General features: G+C 48.2%; 1 long non-coding RNA gene across 3 annotated transcripts in view; it reads left to right on the plus strand.

The window, feature by feature from the left end:
* Positions 1–4,111: 4,111 nt before the first annotated feature.
* The window catches only part of LOC123280177 (uncharacterized), a 32,456-nt gene continuing 11,703 nt past the window's right edge, over positions 4,112–24,864 (plus strand). Inside the window, exons 1-2 of one of the 3 annotated variants that reach the window (XR_006518846.2) lie at positions 4,112–24,355; positions 24,675–24,857. This is a non-coding gene — a long non-coding RNA (uncharacterized lncRNA). Of the gene's footprint in view, positions 24,858–24,864 lie in introns of all 3 variants that reach the window. The other 2 variants (XR_006518845.2, XR_011497371.1) reach the window with 2 other exon arrangements.

The raw sequence follows: 24,864 nt of genomic DNA on the forward strand, positions 1-24,864 counted from the left end.
AGGTAGACCCCCACTAAAGCTTCTTCCCATCGGAGGGCAGGAGCCGGCCTGTTGACATCCTCTCTCCTGGGAAGTCCGGCAGCAGCAGGGCTGGAGCGGATGGGAGGTCTGCTCCCCTCTCAGGAACCCCACGGCTCAGGAGGTGCCCTCTCTCCACACTCACTTTTGCTTAATAACTTGCTTCCTGAACCTCAGCGCCACGCCCCTGCCAGGCTTCTCTCAAACAGTTGAGAGACAGAAACTGTCACTGTCACAGCCCTGCTGAACGAGGAGGACCACCAGAGCCTTTCACGTCTGCGCTCAACAAATATCAAACGGGCCCCGCAGAGCGCGAGGTGTTGCCTTAGCCTCTCAGCCTCGGAAGGGGATGCTGACTGCACACGGGGATGTTTACTCCATGGAGGGAGCATCACGTGGTGCTAAGGAGATGCTTACCGATGAAGCCTCCCGGAGAGAAGCAGGAGGGGCAGAGCTCAGCCAGCTAGCAGCTGTGCAGCTGCCTCCCCTGGCTGGCTCCCACCTCCCTCCAGGTCATTTTCTGCACAGCAGGCAAATAAATGCTTTTAAATGTCACCTCCTCAGAGAAGCCTCCCCTGATCACCTGCATAAGTAGATTGCCCTCTCTAGTCTCTTTTCTTCTTCTTTGTCTTCTTCTTCCTCTTTTTTTTTTTTTTTTTTTGGTGAGGAAGATTGGCCCTGAACTAACATCTTTTGCCAATCTTCCTCTTTTTTTTTTTCTCCCCAAAGCTCTAGAACATGGTTGTATATCTTAGTTGTAGGTCTGTCTAGCTGTGCTATGTGGGACGCCACCTCAGTGTGGCTTGATGAGTGGTGCCATGTCTGTGCCCAGGGTCCGAACCAGCAAACCCTGGGCCACTAAAGTGGAGTGCACAAACTTAACCTCTCGGCCACGGGACCAGCCCCTCTTGTATTATTCTTTCTAGCACTGATTCTCTTTTGTAATTACATGCAGTATTGATTTGTTTACTTGTGTATTGTCTGTTCCCCCTATAAAGTCCAGAGGGCAGAGACAAGATGTGTCTCATCAGTGTACCTCTAGGAGAACAATAAGAAAAAATCATTCCACGTTTACTTCTTGTGCTCATTTCACATTTATTTGGTGTGAATTGTCCATGTCCTTGGTCTGTTCTTCTATTTGCATTTTTGTTTTATTTTTCTCCTTTATTTGTAGTCGCTCTTGTGAAAGATGATGTAGGTGGAACACGTTAGAATAGGGCCGGAGCAGCCATTTCAGAGGAACTGCCTCACACGGCTTGTTTTCTTTATCTTCCAAACTGGACCAAACCGCCAACATTCGAAGAGTCGGTAAGGACAAGAACATCCTGTCTGTAAGTACTGATGAAATTGGACTCGGTTTGATGTGGATTAAGGCTGCCCCAGGTAGAGAAGCCCAAGGTGACCTGGCCTACATGCCGATCTATATTCATGAAGATTTTAGGCTGGTTAATTTTAAAACTGCAGATGAGAAGCAGGCTCCGAGGACTGGAGTTTGATTGCCCTTTGCTGAGAAGCATTTACGCTGTAAGGGAAACCTCCATCTGTAAAGATGCCTCCCTCTCTGTGCCAGGAAGAAGGCGAGATGGCCTTATCTCTAGAAACTCTTAATGGGGAAGGCAAAAACTTAAGTTGGTTACTGTCTGGCAACCTCATGTAACTGATTGAGGGTGGTGGCTTCTGGCCTTTACTTAATCCGATTTGATTCTTATCTAAAAGTTGTGTGACCAGCCAATGGCCAGACCCCACCTGCACTGATACCATTTTAACTTTTTTACATGTTCTTTCCTTTGTCTTGTAAAGAGATGGCTCACATACCTATGCCTCAAATTTAGCCTTACTCTCCACCCATGTTTGCAGCAGAAGCAGCAGCAGCAGCTCCTCCTGCCCATGGGTCCTGTCCCCATGCTATTCCACACTATTCTCTAAATAAAAGAGCCCTACCGCCAGATCTTGAGGGTCCAAGAAATCTTTCTTTCGACTCCTTGGCTCACTGACCCCGCATCATATATGACCCAGTGGATTTTTATGGTGTGAATTAGGGCTGCCCCAGGGAGAGAAGCCCAGGGCATCCTCACCTACATGCCGATCTATATGACCCGGTGGATTTTTATGGTATGAATTAGGGCTGCCCCAGGGAGAGAAGCCCAGGGCATCCTCACCTACATGCCGATCTATATGACCAGATTTGTATCTAAAGTTATACGACCGCACCATAACCAGACCCCATCTGCACTGAAATCATTTAATGACTTTTTACGTCATCTTTTCTTTTTCCAGTAAAAATAAGTCACGTACCCGTGCCTTATAAAATTAGCCCTAACCCTCAACTCAGGGCAGCAGCTCTTTACTGCCCATGGGTCCTGTTCCCATGCTATTCCACACTATTCTCTAAATAAAAGAACACTACTGCCAGACCTTGAGAGTCCAAGAAATCTTTCTTTCGACTCTGTGGCTCGCCGTCCCCACATCAGGTTGATGACCGGGTCACTAGCCGATCGATGAAGCACAGGTCTAGCCTTGTGCCTGATGACCGGCCCGCAGGCCCATCCGTGAAGCACAAACCCAGCCTGATCTCATCCAGCCCCAGTGAACTTTCCTCAACACAACTCACCTCCTCTGCCTCCCTTTTCCCCCCGTACAAACCCTGAGCCCCTCCTGTGATCGGGACACTCCTTGGGTTTCTGCCTGAATCTGTGCTCCCCCAGCTGTAACCCTTCGACCCCCAGTCAACGCTCTGCCTCTCCAACCGGTTTCTGTTTTTGTAGGTTGACATGTTGAAGAATATTAGTTTTTTTGTCATACATATAGCAAAATTTTTACTCAATTCCTCATTAGGCTTTTTATTTTGTTTGTGGTATTTTTTTGCTGTAAAGGTTTAAGAATTTTATGTAAACAAATTTGTCACTCTTTTCCTTTGTTGCTTCTTCATTCCTTACCATGTTTAGAAACGTCTTCCCTATACTGGGATAACGAATTTTTTTTCTGTTATTTTCAGAAACATTTTTGTTTTTTTTTTTAAACCTTAAAAGTATAGACTATAACTTTAAGCACTGGAAAAGATTAATTTTGACTTTGTCTTTAAACATTTTCCCCTATTTCTAATGTGGCTTACATTGTGCCATAGTCAAAGTCTTCTACTTACATTTTCTATCACATTTAAATATTAGTCTGCCGTCCCCAGAAGACTTCCGTAGAAAGAAAGACAAGCTTTGCAGAGGGTCACCGGTTCCGATGTGTATCTGTGTTTGTGAGTGTCTGTCCCTGTGTGTGTGTGGCTTTCCCTGATCCTGGGGTGCACACCTTGCTTAGAGGGCAGTGGTGAAGAGCCCACCCCCTCGTCCGCTGGCCAGACGTGCCTTAAGGGCACACAGGCATGAAAGCTCACTTCTTTAATTTGAAAACTAGAAGTAATCATCCTATAATGGAAGAGATTAAATCTACAAGCCACAATGCCTGCTGACAATGACCCTGGAGGGTGATTACTTTCACAATTTGCCTTCAGGACAGAGTCATCCACCAGCTTCAGTCAAGGGTGGTGCTGGGCCTCACCACACCCTCTCTGGGTGTGAGGATGACTCAGAGAGGCTGCCTGCATCAGCATTCCCGAGGGAAAGGTGAGGCTCAGCTTGAGGTCAAGATGGGACCTACACCAATGGAGAACTCGGCTAAGATGCCAGGTCCAGGCACTGGCAGCCGAGGACCAGGAATGACCTGTCCCAAGTGCTGACCGGAAGGCCCTCTGCCTCTCAGAGCATCTCCAGGTCTTCGCCCGCCTGGGAGGAGGCGAGCTAGTCTCAGCTGTCCTTCCTGTGGCCTCCAGCCCCAAATCTGTGTGGTCCCAGGGATTCGCCATGGGAGTCTCAAACCCACTTTGTAGACTTCACAACTTTTGGTCTCAAACTAAAATCCCTGCCTTGAGACATCAGAAGCCGGCTTTGTAAATGGAAAGCCAAGAATTTTGTTATCTTCAGTCTTCTGATCAACCCTCTTTGGAGGCAGGAGAGTTGGAATGTTCTGAACAGATGAATTCCAGACATGTTTGATCTGGCAGTTAGAACCCTTTTGAGCCTGCCCCCCCACGTGTGCATGCGCTTCCCGTGTGCGTCCATATACACTGCTGCTAATCCACACACGAGAAGCTGGCAAAGCTTAGCTCTTTTTCTTCTGCCTTGGATATCAATGAAATTCAGTAGAAGGAGCCCAGCTGGGGTGCCTGCAGCGACTGCCAAGGAGGTGGGGCCAGGGGCAGGTGGAGCATGAGAGAAAGAGTTTTCAGGACTTCCGGGAGAGAGGAATTCTGCTTCTCAAGGACAAGTGTGCACCGGCTCCTCCGAGCTCTTGGAGCAGTAAAAGGCCAATCTTTCCGTAATCGCCCTAGTCACCCCCTGCGCTCCGGGCAAGCAGCGGGCTCCTCTGGGGAAAGCTGCCCGGGACGCCACCCCACGACTGAGGAGGAACAGCTGGACTCCTGAGCGGTAGGTCATCCTCAGAAAAAAGGAGACGAAGGATTTGGTTTTGTTAAAACACTTTCTTATTAGCATGGTGACGCATACTTGCTGAAAAAGATGCAAACCATGCCAGAAATATATAAAAGGAGCCCCCCCCCCCGCCCCCGCCGGCCTCACCGCTCAGGACAGCTCCTGTTGACCTACAGAGTACTCATTTTGATAGAAAAGTTTGCTCTTTTCAAAGCACAGTTTGGGATATCCTTGAGAGCAGCTCTTTGTACACACTGACAACAGACTTTCGCACATCAAGCTTCATGGGGTAACTATTCCGGTGCACAGCTGAGGGGACTTGAACTAAAGCAGCCTGACGTATCAAACACACTTTTGTGCGCCTGCTCGACCGTTAACGTGGGGAGTGCCTGTCTTCAGGGAAGAATGCAGACTGCCCCTCCTACGCTCTGTTGGTAATGCCGGATTACTCCCTCCCGGACATCAGGGTCATGTTGACCTGCTAATTTGTAACTGAACACCTCTGTGAAACTGAGGAATATGTATCCTGGGTGTGTTTAATGTGTGGTCTTTGTTCCAAGAGGTCTCAGACTGTGCTGAAACCCATGCTTGTCCAGAAAGCTTTCCTCCCTTGTGGAACCTCCCTCTGGCTGAAGGAAAGCTCAGCTTGTCTCTCTTATCTACAGAATGGTTACCGGTTATTTTGCGTCGAAAACACTCAAGCTGCTTTGTGGGGCAAACTTTATTTTTTAAGTCAATATTTGCTTTATCAAAGTTATAAGTTTAAAGTCAATGAATTCTGAAAATGTAAAAGCCTCATCTTTATTTAAGTGAAACTTATAATTCTTATTTTTCTATTTATATATGTAACAAATCTTTAAATCAGTTTTAAGGAGGGGCTTTTATACAACTTAAGTTCCCTTAAACATTTTACGTGTTTGATTTCCTTTGTAAGAGCTTGAGTTATTTGATTAGTGAACAGAATTTTCCCATGTCGTCAGCCAACCTTCACACATTTGTAAATTTTCAGTTCTTTTAAATGGTCTTGTAGGGGAAGAGGACATTTCCTCTCCCCAAATGGGGGTTCGTCTGGCTGGAGAACGAATTAAATTCACATGAGACAGAATAGTAAGAGAAAATTAAACAAAGCTTTATGAGGAACCATGGCCCGGGGCCTTTCTTCCCGAAGGAAGAAAGGGCACCGAAGAAGTGGGGTGCAGACAGTGGTTATATAGCCCCCAAACGGGGTGTTTCACATGTGGTTGAAACGTCCCTCCCACAATAGTCACAAGATTGCCCTGTCGGCACAGTGCTTGATGGACACAGCAGGTAGTGGTCTGCTATCTCGGTGGGCGTAGCAGGAGGCAAGTCTATGTCTGGAGCTGGGTGGTCACAGGTGAGCGCAGCAGCAATTGGTTCCTAGCCTAAGGAAAGATGCTTAATCCTTAAGGAATGCCAACGTTGGGAGGGGGAGGGAAGTCAGTTACAGGAGGTTACCAGACTAGCACAATAAAATGCAGATTTTAAGTCCCTGTCTTTGGTATTGATTAAGAGTTTTTAGAGAGAAGGTCATCTCCTTTCTTCTTCCTGGTACAGAGAGGGAGATATCTTTACAGATAGAGATTTACCTTACAAATGTAAACGTGTCCTAACAAGGGCAAGTTCCACTCCTCAGAGCCTCCTTGCCTGTCCCAGTTTATCAAAAGCAATCAGCCTCAAATAATCCTGATGCCAAAGAGACATATCTTGGGGTGGCCATTTCCAGGTCCCCACAGTCTGATAATGTTTACAAAGAGAAAGAGTTCATTTTAAAATTTAAAAAAATCTAATCGGTTATTAAATTATACGTTTTAAACTGAACTCACAAGACTGTTGGGCCCAAAATCTCTCGAACTTTAAAAAATGCTGAAAATATCAAGTATGCACAAAGTAATAATATTTACTATTAATTAATAGTAATAGTAATACTATGTCATCAGGTCTACGCCTATTTTTAAACCTCACTGGATTGGAAGACATTTACACAACAAAGACACGCTCCTGTGACCCCTCCTCACTGGGATGGGGGTGAGGGCATCTTCCGGAGCAGTGTTATTTCCTGGGCTCCAGAAAACCCAGGAGATCCTTCTCAAAACAAGGGAGACACGTTTCTGGGACAAAGCGTCTCCCAGCCCACGTTCCAATGACTCAGGCCGTGCGTGACCAAATTCTCCCGTCTGTTGAGTCTGAGGTCTCCCCTTTAAGACAGCGGCTAACCTCCTCGCATTTGGGATTTTGCCTTTTTTGGCCCCTAAGCTATTTAAGTGACATTACTTGGACTCTGTATTTCCTGAGGCTCTGTCTGACTCTGCACCCACAAATTCTAACTTCTTTTGAAGGAGTTCAGAACATGCCACCCAAAAATATGCCTCTTTGGTATACTGATTATTTTGAGCAGAAGGTGATGCGGGGTCGGTGAGCCGAGGAGTCGAAAGAAAGATTTCTTAGACTCTTAAGATTTGGCAGTAGTGCTCTTTTATTTAGAGAATAGTGTAGCATGGGGACAGGACCCACGGGCAGGCAGAGCCACTGCTGCTGCCCCCGCTGGCATGGGGACAGGACCCATGGGCAGGCAGAGCTGGTGCGTGGGGACAAGACACACGGGCAGTCAGAGCTCCTGCTGCTGCCCCGAGTTGAGGGTTAGGTCTAAATTTGAGGCATAGGTATATGATTCATCTCTTTACAAGACAAAGGAAAGAACATGAAAAAAAAGTTAAAATGGTATCAGTGCAGGTGGGATCTGGTCATTGGGTGATCCCATGACTTTTAGACAAGAATCAAATCGGATTAAGTGAAGGTCAGAAGCCACCACCCTAAATCAGTTACATGAGATTGCCAGACAGCAACCAACTTAAGTTCTTGCCTTCCCCATTAAGAGTTTCTAGGGATAAGGTCATCTCTCTTCTTCTTCTTGGTGCAGAGAGGGAGGCACCTTTACAGATAGAGATTTACCTTACAAGTGTAAATGTGTCCCAACAAGGGCAAGTTCCATTCCCCAGAGCCTCCTTCCCTGTCCCAGTTTATCGAAAACAATCAGCCCAAAACAATCCCGATGCCAAAGAGACATATCCTGGGGTGGCCAATTTCAGGTCCCTACAAGGTCATCCCCCCTTCCTTCACAAACGCAAATGTCTCTCAAAAGGGCAAGCAAAATTCCAGTCCTCGGAGCCTGCTTCTCATCTGCAGTTTTAAAAGTAACCAGCCTAAAAATCCTCATCATAAACCATTTTAAAATTAAGCAGCCTAAAAATCCTCATCAGAAGGCACTTGAAAAAAGTGAACGCTGGGAGAGGCTTCCTCTGAACTCTCCTTATCTGCCTATAGACATGTGGACGAAAATAATCCATAACCAATCTATAAATGAAAATTTGGATGAGTTTATTCTGAGCTAAAACGTGAGGACTGTGGCCCGGGGCCTTTCTTCCCAAAGGAAGAACGGGCACCAAAGAAGTGGGGTGCACAGAGTGGTTATGTACCCCCAGAGAGGATGTTTCACATAGGATTGAAATGTCCCTTTTACAATAGTTGCGAGACTGCTCTGTCGGCACAGCGATTGATAGACGCAGCAGGTAGGTCTGCTGTCTCGGTGGACACAGCAGGGTGGCAGGTCTGTTGTCTCCAGCTGGGTGGTCACAGGTGAGCTGGGTGGTCACAGGTGAGCTCAGCAATCAGTTCCTAGCCTAAGGAAAGATGCTTCTCCCTAAGGAAATGCCAATGTGGGGGGAAGTTGCACCTTTATCTTAAGGCCATTTGTTCTTGCCTTAGTAAATGTTTACAGCAGATATGCAATGCGTGCTCAACGGCCACAGTCAGGCCCTTTTGGAAAAAACGAAGTCAGGCCAAATTAGGTTTACACCAAATGGCTTCCTCATATACTCCAATATATCCTATTGCTTGCCATTTCTATTTGTGAGACAAATGTTCCAAACAGAGCACAACTGTCATCAGTCCCCTGAGGGAGTTTCACCCACCTGGGAAGATTGACTCTTATCACAGGAGAGGAGAGGAGAGTCACCACCACACCCAGACAGACTTTGTCCCCAACATCATACCTCCCATCTGCTCCTCTAAGGGCCGGGTGACCTTCCCTAGGAACCACGTCCTCTCTCCTAAGAGGCCACACTGCCTCTCCCTTCCCCATCCAGAGGGGACGGAAGCTCTCAGATCTCACCCCCTTTTTGGGTGTTCACTTGTTTTCCCTGTGATGCCTCATTCACGTAATATTAAAAATCAAATTTGCACAACTTTGTTCTGTTTCTCTGCCTGTTGTCAGAGTATCTCATAGACCAGCCGTGGGACCCAGGAGGGCAGAGGGAAAGTCTTTCCTCCCCTCCTGCTTCTAGGCACAAACCTCTTGAAAGACAGTTTGGAGAGAAAGGCACATAGAGTGAGGGGAGAAGGCCACATCCCTCTTCGCTGCCACCTCAGTAAAATGGACCTTGGCAATAAGGAGTCTGCAGTGTCCCCTTCCCCTCCCCACAGGAGCTGGCCTGTGAGGCTGGCCGAGGAGGAGGAGTGGAGGAGGGGCAAGCACCCAGGCAGAGGGCCCCAGCCCCACTGGCCACTCCTCCCACTGCCATCCTCATCTCTCTGTTCCTGGGGAGATTTTCCTCCATCACTCGCTTTAAGAAGTTTTAGTAGAATATGCAGACAGATTCCAGTCCTCTGTGGAGATCTCTCCTCTGGGGCTCTCTGCCCGTGAAGTCTAGCCTCCTTGGCCACCCCCATCTCTGAGCCCTGTCTCCTTAATCAGGGAGCCCACTGCCACCAGGGTACCCCAGGCACCCCTCCCTGCTCTGTGGCCAGCAAACTCTCCAGGCAGCAATCCAGGGGCCACTGCCCTGCCTGCCTATTATCCAATGGCTGGCGCTGTTGTTTCCTGTATCTGGTCTGTTTCTTAGGTGGGTGGGAGGTAAATTCTGCCCCCGTTGCTCCACTCTTACTGGAAGGAGAGTCACTCCCTGCGTGATCTCTGAATGGCCTGTCCTCTAGGACCTCCATACTTAACAGTGTGGGGCTCCTGGGCCACCTCAGCCCCGGGAGAGCCACCCGCCCTGTGAGTCACATTCTTCCTTTTAGCCGTCTCTCCTGCGGCTTCATGCACAAGTTGTGTGCTGTCCCAGGAAACAAACTCAAGAGTGATAAAATCCACATTCTAGTTGAAATAACACATCAAAAAGCAGTGGAATTCGAGTTAAACAACAACCCCATCTATACAGGACATGAGAGTGCTGAATTTAGCTTGCCCCGGGTCTGGAACAATTACTGCGAAATTATCAATACCACAGGGATCCTTGATCACATATTCGTTTTAATCAATTTTGCCAAAGATCCCCCTCTTTCTTGGTCTCATTTTGGTTTTAACATGAAGCTGCCCTCCCTTGGGAAGCTGTTTTAATCTAGAGTGAACCCCACGCTGAGCCTCGGACGTCACTCCGGTCACTGCAGTTACGGCGGACGGTGTCTGCAGCCAGAGAGCTCACTTCACACCGGGCCAGGGTAACATATGACAATGTGTCAGTTACTCACAGGGCATTTTAACTGAGCCAATAGGGAGTTCATTTTTGGGCGATGTAAAATTATCTGGTTTCTCATACCCGGCTGTCAAGTGAACAAAGAGATGCGGTAAGAGAGAAATTTCCCTTGAGCGTGTTCCAGCAGTGGGGGTGCTGTTGTGTACGTAAGCAGCTGCAGCTCTCATCTTTCAGAGCATCTTACTAAGTGCAAAATAATGTCAACACAGGAAGAGTGCATACATGCTCGCAGGTCACCATATGTCCATTTTAATTGTTAATTCGTCCATTTCCTAAATGCAGTAATCCTTCTGGTACTATCCCGCTCATTCAGAAATGGGACCCCCACATTTCAGGTGATCCAATTCTTTGGACCACAGTTACACCATTAGGGTGGGGTTTTTATGTATTCGTTGAGCATCTACATTGTGCCCAATGGGGGTTTATTCTGATAAATTTACACCTTGCACCCAGTGAATTCAGAGTCAGAGGCACAGAACTAGTGACAATGACCAGGTAAGATGGTGGCCGTCCAGATGCAAGAGAAAGCTCCTCAAAGCTAATGAGCTTCTAGGTTTAATAAAACACTCAATAATGTACCCCAAGTTTCCACACTATAGCGAGGAACGTTACGTCACAAATTTATAACGATAACTGTAAAAGGCTTGTTCACAAAGCATTTTAAATGTTTTTAGTAATGCTGTTAGGAAACTATTCTGTGTAATTTATATATTTGCGTTCAGTGTATCTGGAGATGGAGAACAAGATTGTGCTCAGACGAAGGAACAGTGGTAAGAGAGTTCTTTAATGGGGTGAACACCATTCTGGCAAATCCTACTCTGAAACCATCCCAGCATGCAATAACACCAAAATACTAACAAGACTCAAAAAAAAGTAAAAAAAAAAAATCTACTAAAATTAAACAACATGACCCCCTGGCACGGAGATGCCTACAATATGCAGCCTTTTTTTTTTTTTTTTTGGTAGTCTTTTATGCCAAAGGTGTAGAAATAACAGGGTCTGCCACTTACAGTTACAAACACCAGGCTTTCCACTGTAGGAGAGGAAGACATTTCCTCTACCCATCTTGGGTCCTTCTGGCCAGGGAGTGAATTAAGTTCACATGAGACAGAATAACAGGAGAAAATTAAACAAAGCTTTATAACATGTGTACATGGGAGACGGTCAGGCAAACTGAGCAACCACCCAAAATGGCTGAAACTCTTCCCTTAAATGCCACCCTCAGGTAAAGACAAAAGAGGATGTTGGGGTGGGGCGAGTCAGTTATGGAAGGTTATCAAAAGAGCACAGTAAACAAGGTTATTATGCAGATTTAAGTCCTTGCCTTCTGTGTTGATAAGAGTTTTTAGAGAGAAGGTCATCCCCCCTTCTTCCTGGTACAGAGAGGGAGACACATTTACAGATGGAGATTTCCTTTACAAATATGACTATCTCTTAACAAAGGGTAAGTTCGTTCTACTTTTCAGAGTTTCTTTCCTGTCTGCAGTTTTTAAAAGTAACCAGCCCCAAATAATCCTCATGCCAAAGAGACATATCTTGGGGCAGCCAATTCCAGTCTCCCACACTGCCCTGCCCTCCCACCCTTATTCACTTAGCAGCTATTAAGCGGGTGCGTCCTGAGTTTTCAGGCACTGTTAGGTGCCAAGGATATCATCCTTAATGAGACGTGAATAATGACTGAAAAAAGTGAAATACAACAACACAAAGAAAAAGCTTTCCCTCTCCTGGACATTTCCTATAAATGATTTCCGTGAATGAAACATGGGCAGTAGTTGCATCCTTTGGCACCAGAACATCTGCGCATTGAGACAAGTGACAAGGCCACGCGGGTCAGTCACGTGAGCCTCGAGGCAGGAAACCGCGTAAAACCCAGAGCAAGTCCCTGGAGCACGTGCGTCGTACACAAACCCAGCGCCGCGCAGACGACGCGTCCTTCTTGTTTGTCAAGGTTTACATAAATCTGATTGAACGCTTTTCTAAAGAGATTTCACTGCCTTTTTAAGTTAGGAGGGCTGGCCTTTGGAACATGAGACATTTCAGGACATCCTTACAGGTCTGTGTAGCACCCATGGAAAAAAAATTATTGAGATATAATTCACATAGCATGCAATTTACACATTTAAATTGTACAATTAGATGGTCTTACTTTATTCACAGAGTTGTGCAACCATCACCACAATCAGTTTAAAATACACTTATAACCCTAAAAGACCCCACGCCCTTTAGCAATCGCTCTCCATTCTCTCCTTCCACAGCCCTAGGTAACCGCTAATTTACTTTCTGTCTTTCACCTATGTGGACATTTCCTGTAAAGGGAATCAGACCACATGTGGTTTTCTGTGACTGGCTTCTTTTTCTTGTTTTCAAGGTTGATCCTTGTTGTGTTGTAGCATGGATCAGTATTCAACCCTTGTTATAGTAGAATAATATTCTGCTATATGTATATACCACATTTTATTTATCCATTCATCAGTTGATGAACATTTGAGTTGTTCTGTTTTGGGGCCATTATGAAAAATGCTGCTATAAACATTTGTGTACAAGTTTTGGTGTGGTCATACATGTTTATTTTCCCTGAGTAGATGCCTAGGAGTGAAGTTGCTGTGTTACATAGTAACACTGTGTTTATCATTTTGAGGAACTGCCAAACTTTTCCAATGTGACTCAACATTCTAGCTTCTCACCAGCAGCGTGTGAGAACGCCAATTTCATCCCCCGCCCCAACGCTTTTTATGCTCTCTGTCTCTTTCATCATGGCCGTCCTAGTGGGTGTGAGGTGGTGCCTCACAGTTTTGGTGTGCTTTCCCCTGATGGCTAACGATGTTGAGTATTTTTTCATGGGCTACTTGGCCGTTTGAGACAATTTTAGATTCAAATGCCGTTGTAAGAAATAATACGGAAAGATCTCATTTCTCCCAAATGTAACATCTTACAAACCATAGTATAATATCAAAATGAGGATATTGACGTTGGTAGAGTCAAGATTCAGAACATTTCCATCCCCACAAGGGTCCCTCTGAATACCTTCTTGTAGCCACACCTGCTTCCCTCCCACCCTCAGCCCCTTCTGAACCTCAGGCAATCACCAATCTGTTCTCCATTTCTGCAATTTTGTCATTTCAAGAATGTTATACGAATGCAATAGTACAGGACATAACATTTTGGTATTGAATGCCTATTTTGCTCAGCCCAATTCCCTGGAGTTTCATCTGGGTTGCTGAGTGTGTCAATACTTGGTTCCTTTTCATTGCTGAGTAGTATTCCAAGGTATGGATGGCCCACAGTTCTGTTTAACCATTGCCTAGTGAAGGACATCTGCGTTGTTTCCAGTTTTTGTCAGAGAAAAATTGCTATAAACATTCATGCACAGGTTTCTGAGTGACATAAGTTTTCATTTCTCTGGGATAAATGCCCAAGAGTGCAAATGTTGGGCTGTATAATAGCTGCACGTTTAATTTTTTAAGAAACTGCCAGAAAGTTTTCCAGAGTGGCCTTCTCACTTTGCATCCCACCAGCAGTGTATGAGTGATCCTGTTCCTCAACGTTCTCACCAGCATTAGACATTGTTGCTATTTTTTTTTGAAGAAGAAGATCAGCCCTGAGCTAACATCTGCCGCCAATCCTCCTCTTTTTGCTGAGGAAGACTGGCCCTAAGCTAACATCCTTGCCCATCTTCCTCTACTTTATATGTGGGACACCTACCACAGCATGGCTTGATGAGCAGTGCTATGTCCGCACCCGGGATCCGAACCGGCAAACCCCGGGCCTCCAAAGTAGAACATGAGCACTTAACTGCTGTGCCACTGGGCCGACCCCCTGCTACTTTTATTATAGCCATTCCGACAGGTATGTAGTGATGTCTCACTGTGGCTTTAATCTGCATTTTCCTAATGGTTAATGATGTTGAAGACATGTATTAATCAGTGTTCTCCACAGAAACAGAACCAATAAGATGTGTATGTATGTATAAAGAGATCTGTAATTTAAGGAATTGGCTCCTGCGATCGTGGGGCTGGCAGATCCGAACTCTGCAGGGCAAGCTGGTGACCCAGACAAGAGTCAGTGTTGCAAGTTGAGTCCAAAGGCTGCCTGGGGACAGAATTCCCTCCTCCTTGGGGGACCTCAGTCTGTTTATCTTAAGACCTTCAACTGATTGGATGAGGCCCACCAATATTATGGAGGATAATCTGACTTACTCAAAGTCTACCGATTTAAATATTAGTCCCATGTAAGAGACACCTTCACAGCAACGTCTGGACTGGTATTTGACCAAATAGCTGGGTATGATGGTGTATTCGTTTGCTAGGGCTGTGATAACAAATGCCACAGAGCTGGTGGTTTAAGCAACAGAAACTTATTTCCTCATGGTTTTGGGGGTTAGATGTCCAAGATCAAGGTGTTAGACAGTTTGGTTTCTTCTGAGGCCTCTCTTCTTGGCTGGCAGGTGGCCGCCTTCTCCCTGTGTCCTCACATGGGGTTCTTCCGTGTGCACGCGCCTCTAGTGTCTGTGTGTGTGCAAGTTTCCTCCTCTTATAAGGTCACCGGTCGGGGTGGACTAGGACTCACCCTAACGGTCTCACTTTACCCTAGCTGCCTCTGTAAAGGCCTTATCTCCAAGTGCAGTCACATTCTAAGGTACCAGGGAGCAAGACTTCACCGTGTCAATTTGGGGTGAACAGAATTCCGCCTGTAACGTGGCCTCGCCAAGCTGACCCACAAACTGAATCATTACAGCATCTTCTGTTCATCTGCACATCCTCTTTGGTGAAATGTCCCTTGATGACTTTATCTGCTTTCGAGGTAGATTGTTTATTTATTGTTGTTTTGAGAGTTCTTTTTATATTCTAGTTATTAGCCTTTTGTTGAATATGTGGTTTGCAAATATTTTCTCCCACTCTGTGGCTTGTCTTTTAATCCTCTTAACAGAGTCTTTAACAAAACAAGAATTTTTCATTTCGATGAGGTCTAATTGCACGAATTGAATTGCATCCCCACAAGAGGCACATTGAAGTCCTGCTGCTTGAGAAAGCGATGATCTTACTTGGAAACACAGTCTTTGCAGATGTCATCAAGTTAAGATGGGGTCATAAGAGGTTAGGGTGGACCCTAAATCCAAGGACTGGTGTCCTAATAAGGCGAGAGACACAGAGGTGGGAGACACATACAGGGGAGGCCAGCAAGTGAAGAAAGAGGCCCAGAATGGAGTGGTGGGTCTTCCAGCCAAGGATTGACGGCAATCACGGGAAACTGGAAGAAACAAGGAAGCACTGTTTCCTGGAGCCGTCAGAAGAACCAGGCCCTACAAACCCCTTGATTTTAGATTTCTAGACTCCAGGACTCTGAGAGAATACGTTTCTTTGGTTTTAAGCCACACAGATTGTGGTAACTTGTTGTGGCAGCCCTATGAAACACACACACCAATTAATCAGCTTTTTCTGAAATGGATTGTGCTTTTGTGTTAATTCTAAGAACTCTTGCCTTGTCCTAGATCCCACAGATTTTCTCTTATGATCTTTTACTGAAAGTTTTATAGTTTTGCGCTTTCTATTAGGTCTGTGGTCCATTTGGAGTGCATGTTTGTGTAAGGTGTGACACTTGGGTTCAGATTCATCCTTTTGCTCATGGGCGTGCACGTGCTCCAGCACCATCCGTTGAAGAGGTTTTCTGCGCTCCATTGAACTGCTTTGTACTTTTGTGAAAAGTCCGTTGGGCAGATTTGTGTGAATGTTTTGGGTTCTCTGTGATGCTCTGTAGGTCTGTGTGTCTGTCCCTCTGCCAATCCCACACGTTCTTGATTGCTGTAGCTACATGATGAGTCTCGGAGGCGAGTAAACTGATTTTCCTATGTTATTCTTTTCCAAAATTGCTTCAGCCATTCCAGCTCCTTTGCCTTTCCACATAAATTTTAGAGTGAGCCTGTCTATATGTACAAATTATCTTGCTGGAGTTTTGATAGGAATTGCCTTAAACCTGTGTATCGATTTGGGGAAAATGGCCCTTTTTACTATGTCGAGTCTTCTGATCCATGAACGTGGGATGTCTGTTTAACAGTAATGCAGCTATCTGAATTATCTACTTCAAAACGGGCGAGTTGTGGTAGTTTCCCCATTCCTCCTGCTAAATACAATCCAGGCCTCTGGATATTACATGCGAAGCTGTTGGATGAAGATGTCACAAGACTCTGCAAGGTGGAAAGAAGGCCGACTGGGAGGGACCTCGAGACCCAAGGAAAGCCTTGGTGGTGAGTTCCCCTGGGTTTTGTTTTTGCCTCCTAATCAACCAATTCTAGTCTAAATTTACTTAATTCTCTTTTTTCCCTTTTGCGATTATGTTATTTCCAAAAAATGTATATCTTTGTGTTCAGTTTAACCATGTGTGAGTAACTCCTCTGGGGTCAGGCACCATGCTGGGTGTTGACACTATACAAACTCCTCTTCTCCTGAGTAGTTTACCATCTAGTCGTAGAAACAGTTACATCATGTATAAAAATATAGAGGATTAATAGAGAATTTGGAGTATAGGAAGGCCCATAGATCAGGAGACGACTGCCATTGAAAAGAAAGTTTTTTCACAATTCTCAAGAGGAGGGGACACGCCACGCCACGGGGGCCGCATGGGGCAGCACCCCGGTGGGTCAGGAGGCAGAGGGAGGGGGAACTGTGGGCAACAACATTTACCATGGTTTCTGAGAGGAGAAATGGACAAGGCGGGGTGAGTAAGCCCAGGACTGGTTAGTTTGAGCAGTTTCAGTGGGCTGTGGGGCAGACCGGCTGTCCCTGGTTGTCTGTCACCCAGCGCTGGGGGGATGCGGACAGAGGACCGGCAGCCTAGAGTGTGAGAGCCGATAGAAGGAGTCGGGGCGGGGGGCTCTGGAGGGGTCAGTTTGCAATGAGAAGCACATTCACGGGAGGAGGACTCCTGAGTGGGGCAGGAGGCCAAGGCCGGGTGACCCAGGTACCGTGTTGCTACCAAGCAAGGGGCTCGCTCTGCTGGCTGCCATCTGAGGCAATCAACCTCGAGTGAGAGATGGAGAAAGGAAGCTTTTACTCCATCAGCCAGCACAGTCAGGAGATGGCGGACTAACGTCTCAAAAGCCGTCTTACATAATTACAGACCTCGACATAGTTCTACAGGGAAACTGGGCAGCAAGGAGGCGTGTGGAGATGTCGGCCTTCGGGCGTGACGGACTCCAGGGTCCCTCGTTGTTCTTTCCTTCTGTCAGTGATGATGAACATCCTACAGGTGTTCCTCCTTCCTGGAGACCTTCTTGTCCTTTGAGAAAATTGAAGGTTGTTAAGAACAAAGCTGTCAGGGTACCTTGGCAGGGGTGTGTGCACAGCATCAGGGCCAGAAAATTATGAAAGCGCATAGCAATTTACAATGATCACATGCTGGAAGGATCTTAACTAGAAAGGGTCATTTAGTGTAACAAGATAGGCTCACTTATGTTCACTTACAGTGTCTGGCATACGGGCAGATGTTAAAGCTCAAGTGGACAGAAACTAGAACCATGGCTGGTACACAGAAACATGTATCGTCACTGCACAGCAATGAATGCTGGTTGGGGATAGACACATGGGGCTATGGGAGTCGATGGAGGCTCTGAGCCCCGATTGCAAGTATTGTCTGAGTTGGGTTCTTTTTGGTACATTAATTCTAGATTTTTTGCAGATGCTCTTCATCAAATTGAGAATGTTCCCCTCTGTTCCTCGTCTCGAGATTTTCATCATGAATGCGTGTTGAATTCTATCAATTTTTTTTCCTACATTAATTAAATAATCACTTGGATTTCTTCTTTTTTCAGGGTGATGTAGAGAATAACATTAACGGATCTTCGCGCGTCAAATCATCCTTCTAGGATAAGCCCCAGTTGACCATGATATGCCCCACATCTTTACATATCACTCGAATAGATTTGCTAATATTCTGTTAAGGAATTTTGCTTCTATCTGTAATTTTCTTTACTTGCAACGTCTTACTCAAGTTTTGGTGTGGGGGCCACAGAGATCTCATGAAACTGGTGGTGAAGTGTTCCCTCCTCCTCGTTTTCGGAAAGGGTTTGTATAGTATTGATAATATCTCCTCCTTAAATGTTTGATAGAATTCACCAGGAAAGCCTTCTAGGCCTGGGCCTTTCCATAGAGGGAAGATTTTTGATTATGAACTAAAGTTCTTTATAGATTTGGGGCTTTTAGATGTTCTTGTGTCATATTTGCTAATTGTATTTTTCAAAGAATTTCTCTGAGCTTATTTAACGTTTTTTTTTAAAGATTGGCAGCTGAGCTAACAATTGTTGCCAATCTTCTTCTTATTATTATTTTCTTTTTCTTCCCAACCCCTCCCCCCCGGTACATAGTTGTATATTCTAGTTGTGGGTCCTTCTAGTTGTGGGATGTGGGATGCCCCTCAGCGTGGCCTGACAAGCGATGCTATGTCTGCGCCCAGGATCTGAACTGGCAAAACCCTGGCCTGCCAAGGCGGAGCACACGAACTTAACCACTCGGCCACGGGGCCGGTCCCTGAGCTTATTTAACTTTTGAATGTGGGTTACAGACCAAAAGATGGACAAACATTTCAAGCATAGAAAATGGCATGGTGAATGCATGGAGTGTATGCGCGCGGGTGCAGCCGGCTGTGGCTGGAGCGTGGAGTGAGGGATGAGAAGCGGCAGCGATGGAGACGAGACCAAACTGGAGGCCTCTTTTCAGCTGGACCTGTCCAGCTGCAGCCCAAATCCTGCTGAGTGAGTTTAGAGAGAATTCCCCACCCATGACAGTGCAGGGGAGGAAAGACTGACTGCTCTATGAAATACACCAACAGGCAGATTGGCAGGAGAAACGGTGTACAAACTTATTAAAATTTAATACTGTGTGCATGGAGGTATCACAGGGAAAAAAGTGAATACCCAAAAACGCACCTTAGAGCCCATCTCACTGGGGAAGGGGGACAGGGTGTGGCCTCCGAGGAGAGAGGCAATGATTCTTGGGGAAGATGACTGGGCCCTTAGAGGAGCAGATGCAGGTGTGAGAGTTTGGGACAAAATTCATCTGGGCGTGGTGTCCACTTCTAGTCCCCTCCCGGTGGGTGAGATGACCACCCAGTTCCTTTTGGAGGGTCTGTCTTCAGGTGGATGAGGGGGTTCAGAGAAAGCTTCCCCCTGCAGCTGCTGTTTTTCAAGTGACTTCAGCTTAGGGTAATCAACATGCCAAAGTGGCATATTTTGGGGTGGCCTGTCCTGAACTCCTTCAACGTCTGCTCACCCTGCACGTCTGATCAAATTCCTCATCCCTGACCCTGGATGTCCAACCCTCCCAGCCTGCCTTCAGCAGGAATCTCCCCTCCCCCACCTCTGTGTCTCCTCTTTCTGGTTTTCCACCCACGTGATGCGGGGTCGGTGAGCTGAGGAGTCGAAAGAAAGATTTCTTGGACTCTCAAGGTCTGGCAGCAGTGCTCTTTTATTTAGAGAATAGCATGGAATAGCATGGGGACAGGACCCATGGGCAGTAAAAAGCTGCTGCCTGGGTTGAGGGTAGGGCTAAATTTAAGGCATAGATATGTGAATTATCTCTTTATAAGACAAAAAGAGAGAATATGTTAAAAAAAAAAGTCATTAAATGGTATCAGTGCAGGTAGGGTCTGGTTATTGGGTGGTCCTATAACTTTTAGATATGAATCAGATCAGAGTAAGTAAATGGATGAAGCCACCACCTTAAATATTATCTTCAGCTAAAGACAAAGGAGGATGTTGCAGCGGGGGGGGGGGTGGGGGGGGTGGGGGGGGTGGGAGTCAGCTACATGAGGTTACCAGACAAGCACAATAAATAAAACTTAAGTCCTTGCCGTCCCCATTAAGAGTTTCTAGAGATAAGGCCATCCCCTTTTCCTCCTGGGGCAGAGAAGGAGACACCCCCACAGATGGAGACTTCCTTCACAAACGCAAATGTCTCTCGTCAAAGGGCAAGCAAATTCTATTCCTCAGAGCCTCCTTCCCATCTGCAGTTTTTAAAAGTAACCAGCCCAAAATAATCCTCATCATTTACTTTAATGGTTAAAGCAGATGTACAATGTACGTTTGATAGGCAATGGGTCAGGCTGTAGTTCAGGCTGGAATAGCTACCCCACATACCCCAATATGTGAAAATCTCTTGTCATGTATAAACTCTGCCCATCTTTGCTACATTTGGGGTTGGGCCCCACCTCTCACCCCATCCTCTGGACACCTATCGCCACAGTCCTGAGTAAAGTGTTCCTTATTGTTTTAACAAGTGTCAGAATAATGTTTTCTTTATTGGGGTCACTGTCTTAAGAAGTTCAAGTTGGATTTTCTAAGCTTTGAGAGGTTAGAAAAACATCTAACTCATGGTTAGATTTTTCAGGATAAAGCTTAGTTATTCTTTCTGATGCGGTTCAGGACATCTTGGCATCTTGAATATTTTAAGCCAAAGGACTTTGAGAAATGGCAGGTGCTGGAAGGGTTCTCTGATCTCCCCCTCCCCCTGAAGCAGGTCCTAAGTCACTCGTGTAAGAGGGGCCCTCCCTACACCCGGGAAGGAGTGAGGCTGAGAAGAGTCTGAACCCACAGTCCTGCTGTTTCCCGTTCCCTTCACTGACGTCACACCTTGTCCCATCAGGTTCCTCCACGGCCATCCATGCGGCAGCCAACCTGGCATGAAAACACACAGGTTTAACTGTTCCTTATGAAGGCTCCCGTGTCATGTAAAACTCATGTTAAATAAATTTGCGTGCTTTTCTCCTGTTAATCTGTCTTTGAGCTTAATTTTCAGACCCAGCCAGGGACCCTGAGTGGTCGGACACCTTTCCCCTCCCCCGCCCTTCCCTAGCGTGGCTGTTTTGGGTTTTTTCATTGTGAGCAAACAGGTGAAATGAAATTGATGGCAACCTATTGTTCCCAAAGTGAAAGGAAAGGCTAGAGACTCAGTTTAGAAAGGACAAGGAGCTAGCCCATGCGGCCCGGAGCAGGCGGAGATGGGGTGTCTCTTCATGGGGAACTCGGCCTTTTTCCACCCCTTGATGGCTTGCTTGAGGCTCCAGTTCCGGCGACGACGTGGGTTTGTTGGGTCTTGGAGCTGCCAACCCCAGCTGTGCCGGGGATGTTTGAAAAACAGCATGTGGGTTTCCCAGGCCTACCCCAGAAATTCTGATTGATGGTAATTGGCCTGGGCTCCTGCCGAGCTTGGTCTTTTCCGGAAACCCCAGGGGTGGGGGATGCTCTAGGTGCCGAGGAAGAGGAGCTCCTGCTGCAGCCCGGGAGTCTGCACCCACCTGCAGGCGCTCTGGGGCAGGTGCGCTGGGGGCTGCTCTCCGCCCGTGTGGGGACACGTAATTGCCATCTTCCCCCACCCCAGAGAACCGCTCCACAGAGGTAGAAGAGAGAGAAAACAACGTTGTTATCCAATAAGCATCAAGCCAGAATGGGATGCCCACCCCAGGAACCCCACCCGCTAAAGGGATTGCCAAGACAGAAAGAAATCTCTCTGACACAGCCAAGTGGAAACAACCTGTCATCTTAGGTGGGCTTCGCCATGGGGAGTCAGGTGACAAGTCGGCCCACCTCCTCGCAGGGCCCTGGGGTTGGGGCTTCTCTACCCCAAAGACAATGTTTCAAAGAGATGCACGCCCAGGCCCTTAGGAAACATTCCTGAGTCGTAAGACTGGCTGGAGGCTTACTTTGCAATGCTTTAAAAAGACTTACCTGCATTTGAAAAGGACAAAGAAATTCGGAAAGATAAGGGAAAGGCGGCAGTGTCTCCGTGCTTTCACTGGGAACGATAAACGTCTCCTTTCAGGTGCACCTGTGCCAGCCAGAGCCTCTTTGTGGCCGCGCTGGGCCACACGCGGGCGGTGCCCTGTGAGACAGGCTCACCCACCACCTGCTACCAGGGGCCCCTTTGAGCCACTTGACGGGGAGTTTCCCCACATCCCTGTGCTGCCCACAGGAATAACGTCAGTTCTCTTCCTGCTCTGTCTCTTGTCAGCCCCAGCTGGAGGGTCTGGGAGGGAAGAGGGACTCTTCCTCCCCTGCAGACCTAGTACCTTTCCTCATAGTGGGGTTGGACAGGCTCATCAGTGTCTTGGGGACCCGCTTGGTGACCTAAAACACTACAGAGCAGCAGCAAAGAGGATGCAGCCTTGTCACGCCAGCCGAAAGCTCATAGCCCCCAAAGTGAGGCCTTCCTTCCACATTCTGAGAGGAAGAACGGCGTTTGTTCATTCAAAGACGTCTTCTTTCTGAGCACCTGTGAGCCAAGCAGTCTGCTAGGCACTGTGAAAAGACTGGGATTAAACCGAACAATCCTCCTAGGGTCAGGGAGGAGGGAGGAGGAAGTGGGGGGCGGGCGGGGGGGGGGGAGGGGGGGAGGGAGGATTCCCTGACCTCTCCTCCTCCCTGTTCCTGCTTCCTCCTCCCACGCTGCGCCTGGCTCCCTAGGTGCCTTGGAGTGTTTGCATCTCCACCTCCCCTCCTAGCCCACAGCCCCCTCAGGAGTGGGGACCCTCCTCCTCCCCTCCTAGCCACAGCCCCCTCAGGAGTGGGGACCCTCCTCCTCCCCTCCTAGCCACAGCCCCCTCAGGAGTGGGGACCCTCCTCCTCCCCTCCTAGCCACAGCCCCCTCAGGAGTGGGGACCCTCCTCCTCCCCTCCTAGCCACAGGCCCCTCAGGAGTGGGGACCCTCAGCCTCCCCTCCTAGCCACAGCCCCCTCAGGAGTGGGGACCCTCAGCCTCCCCTCCTAGCCACAGCCCCCTCAGGAGTGGGGACCCTCCTCCTCCCATCCTGGACCACAGCCCCCTCAGGAGTGGGGACCCTCCTCCTCCCCTCCTAGCCACAGGCCCCTCAGGAGTGGGGACCCTCCTCCTCCCCTCCTAGCCACAGGCCCCTCAGGAGTGGGGACCCTCAGCCTCTCCTCCTAGCCACAGCCCCCTCAGGAGTGGGGACCCTCAGCCTCCCCTCCTAGCCACAGCCCCCTCAGGAGTGGGGACCCTCCTCCTCCCATCCTGGACCACAGCCCCCTCAGGAGTGGGGACCCTCCTCCTCCCCTCCTAGCCACAGGCCCCTCAGGAGTGGGGACCCTCCTCCTCCCCTCCTAGCCACAGCCCCCTCAGGAGTGGGGATCCTCCTCCCCTCCTGGACCACAGCCCCCTCAGGAGTGGGGACCCTCCTCCTTCCCTCCTAGCCACAGGCCCCTCAGGAGTGGGGACCCTCCTCCTCCCCTCCTAGCCACAGGCCCCTCAGGAGTGGGGACCCTCCTCCTCCCCTCCTAGCCACAGGCCCCTCAGGAGTGGGGACCCTCCGCCTCCCCTCCTGGACCACAGGCCCCTCAGGAGTGGGGACTGGATCCTCAGCACCTTCTCAGGGCTGGGCTCAGAGCAGGTGTTCAATAAGTGTCTGAGGACTGAGGGCTGAGTTGTCCCCTAGGGCTAAGTGTGGGCGGGATGCACAACAGTGCGTGTGGGCCACTCCCCCAGACTCTTGTCTCATTTCCTGTAAATTTCCCTGGCTGGCTTGTTCCTGAGAGCAGATGACCACTAATCTTAATTTTAATCTTTATTCCAGATAAGTGATGGAGCAAACCCCTGCTGGTTCACATCTCTAGATGTGGGCGGGGGAAGATCCCCACGCAGCCTGGAGTTAACTGGGCCTGAGGGAGCAACTTGTCTCAACTAAAAATACTCTTGCTTCTGCATCTTCCATTTCCATAATTAAACACACGTCTGTGCACACACACGCTATGTGCAGGTGTGCAAACACACACACAAGTTGCCCCAGTTTAACTCTGGTGGTTCACAAAGAGCCTCCCCTTGACCAGGCTTCAGACAGGCTCCTTGTCCTCGGCCTTTGGAAGACCATCTCAGCACAGAATCCTGCCGAGTCAGCTTAGCCAGATTCCCTACTCCAGATGCCTGGGCAAGGTCCTCACCCCTGCCCGGGGTCTGATGGCCCTCACTGCTTCAGCAGGAACCTGCTGAGTCAGCGTAGCCAGCACCCCGACCCTGGATGTCTCCTTGGTGGCTTTGCATCCACCCACCGACCTCTCCCTCTGCGCGTGGGCTGTAAGCCTGCACCATCTTTGCTATATTCAGCCATCTTTGCTGCGTTCGGAGCGGAGCCTCACTCCCATAGTCTTGAACAAGGTCTTCCTTACCGTTTGAACAAGTGTCGGAATAATTTCTTTAGCTCATTTGAGAAGGAAGCCCGAAGGAGACTAGTTGTTGCTTCTTGTTCTGTTCTTCATGTGACGGGAGCGGGGCCGGCGGGACTCAGGGGAGAGAGCTGTCAGTTTCTGTGTTTGGTAAGTGAAGAGTGGACATGTCCTCAGATTCCTTCCTTCTTTGCTCCCTGACCACAGAACAAGATATGAGGGAAGCGACGCTTGGGAGGGGCGAGGCGGTGTTCGCCACGGGGTGGGTGGAACGTGGACTTCTTCATTCTCAGAACTGAAGGAGGATCCGTGCCTGTCCATCAGCCTCGGGGAGCTGGAGGGAGCGGGTGGGGAGCCCCAAAGCAGGGGCCACCTCAGGGGGCTGTCTGCACGTGTCCCCGTGTCCCTGTAGCTCACACGTGGACATTACAAGATCTTTCTATCTATCTCGCCTGTTTTCACGTTTAAGACGTAATGTGTGCTGAAGATCATCTTCCTGGAGTGTGATTTCTTTCCACTGGAGACTAGAGATGAGGGCCCACCTGCCAAGGAAGACGAAGAAGAGATGGTGAGGTGGCGGTGCATGGGGTGGGCGGTGGCCTCGAGCACCACAGGCCTCACCAGGGAGGCGGAGCAGAAAACACCAGGTCAGGTAAAAC

The sequence above is a fragment of the Equus asinus genome, chromosome 23 (genome assembly GCF_041296235.1).
Source record: "Equus asinus isolate D_3611 breed Donkey chromosome 23, EquAss-T2T_v2, whole genome shotgun sequence".
NCBI classification, from domain to species: domain Eukaryota; kingdom Metazoa; phylum Chordata; class Mammalia; order Perissodactyla; family Equidae; genus Equus; species Equus asinus.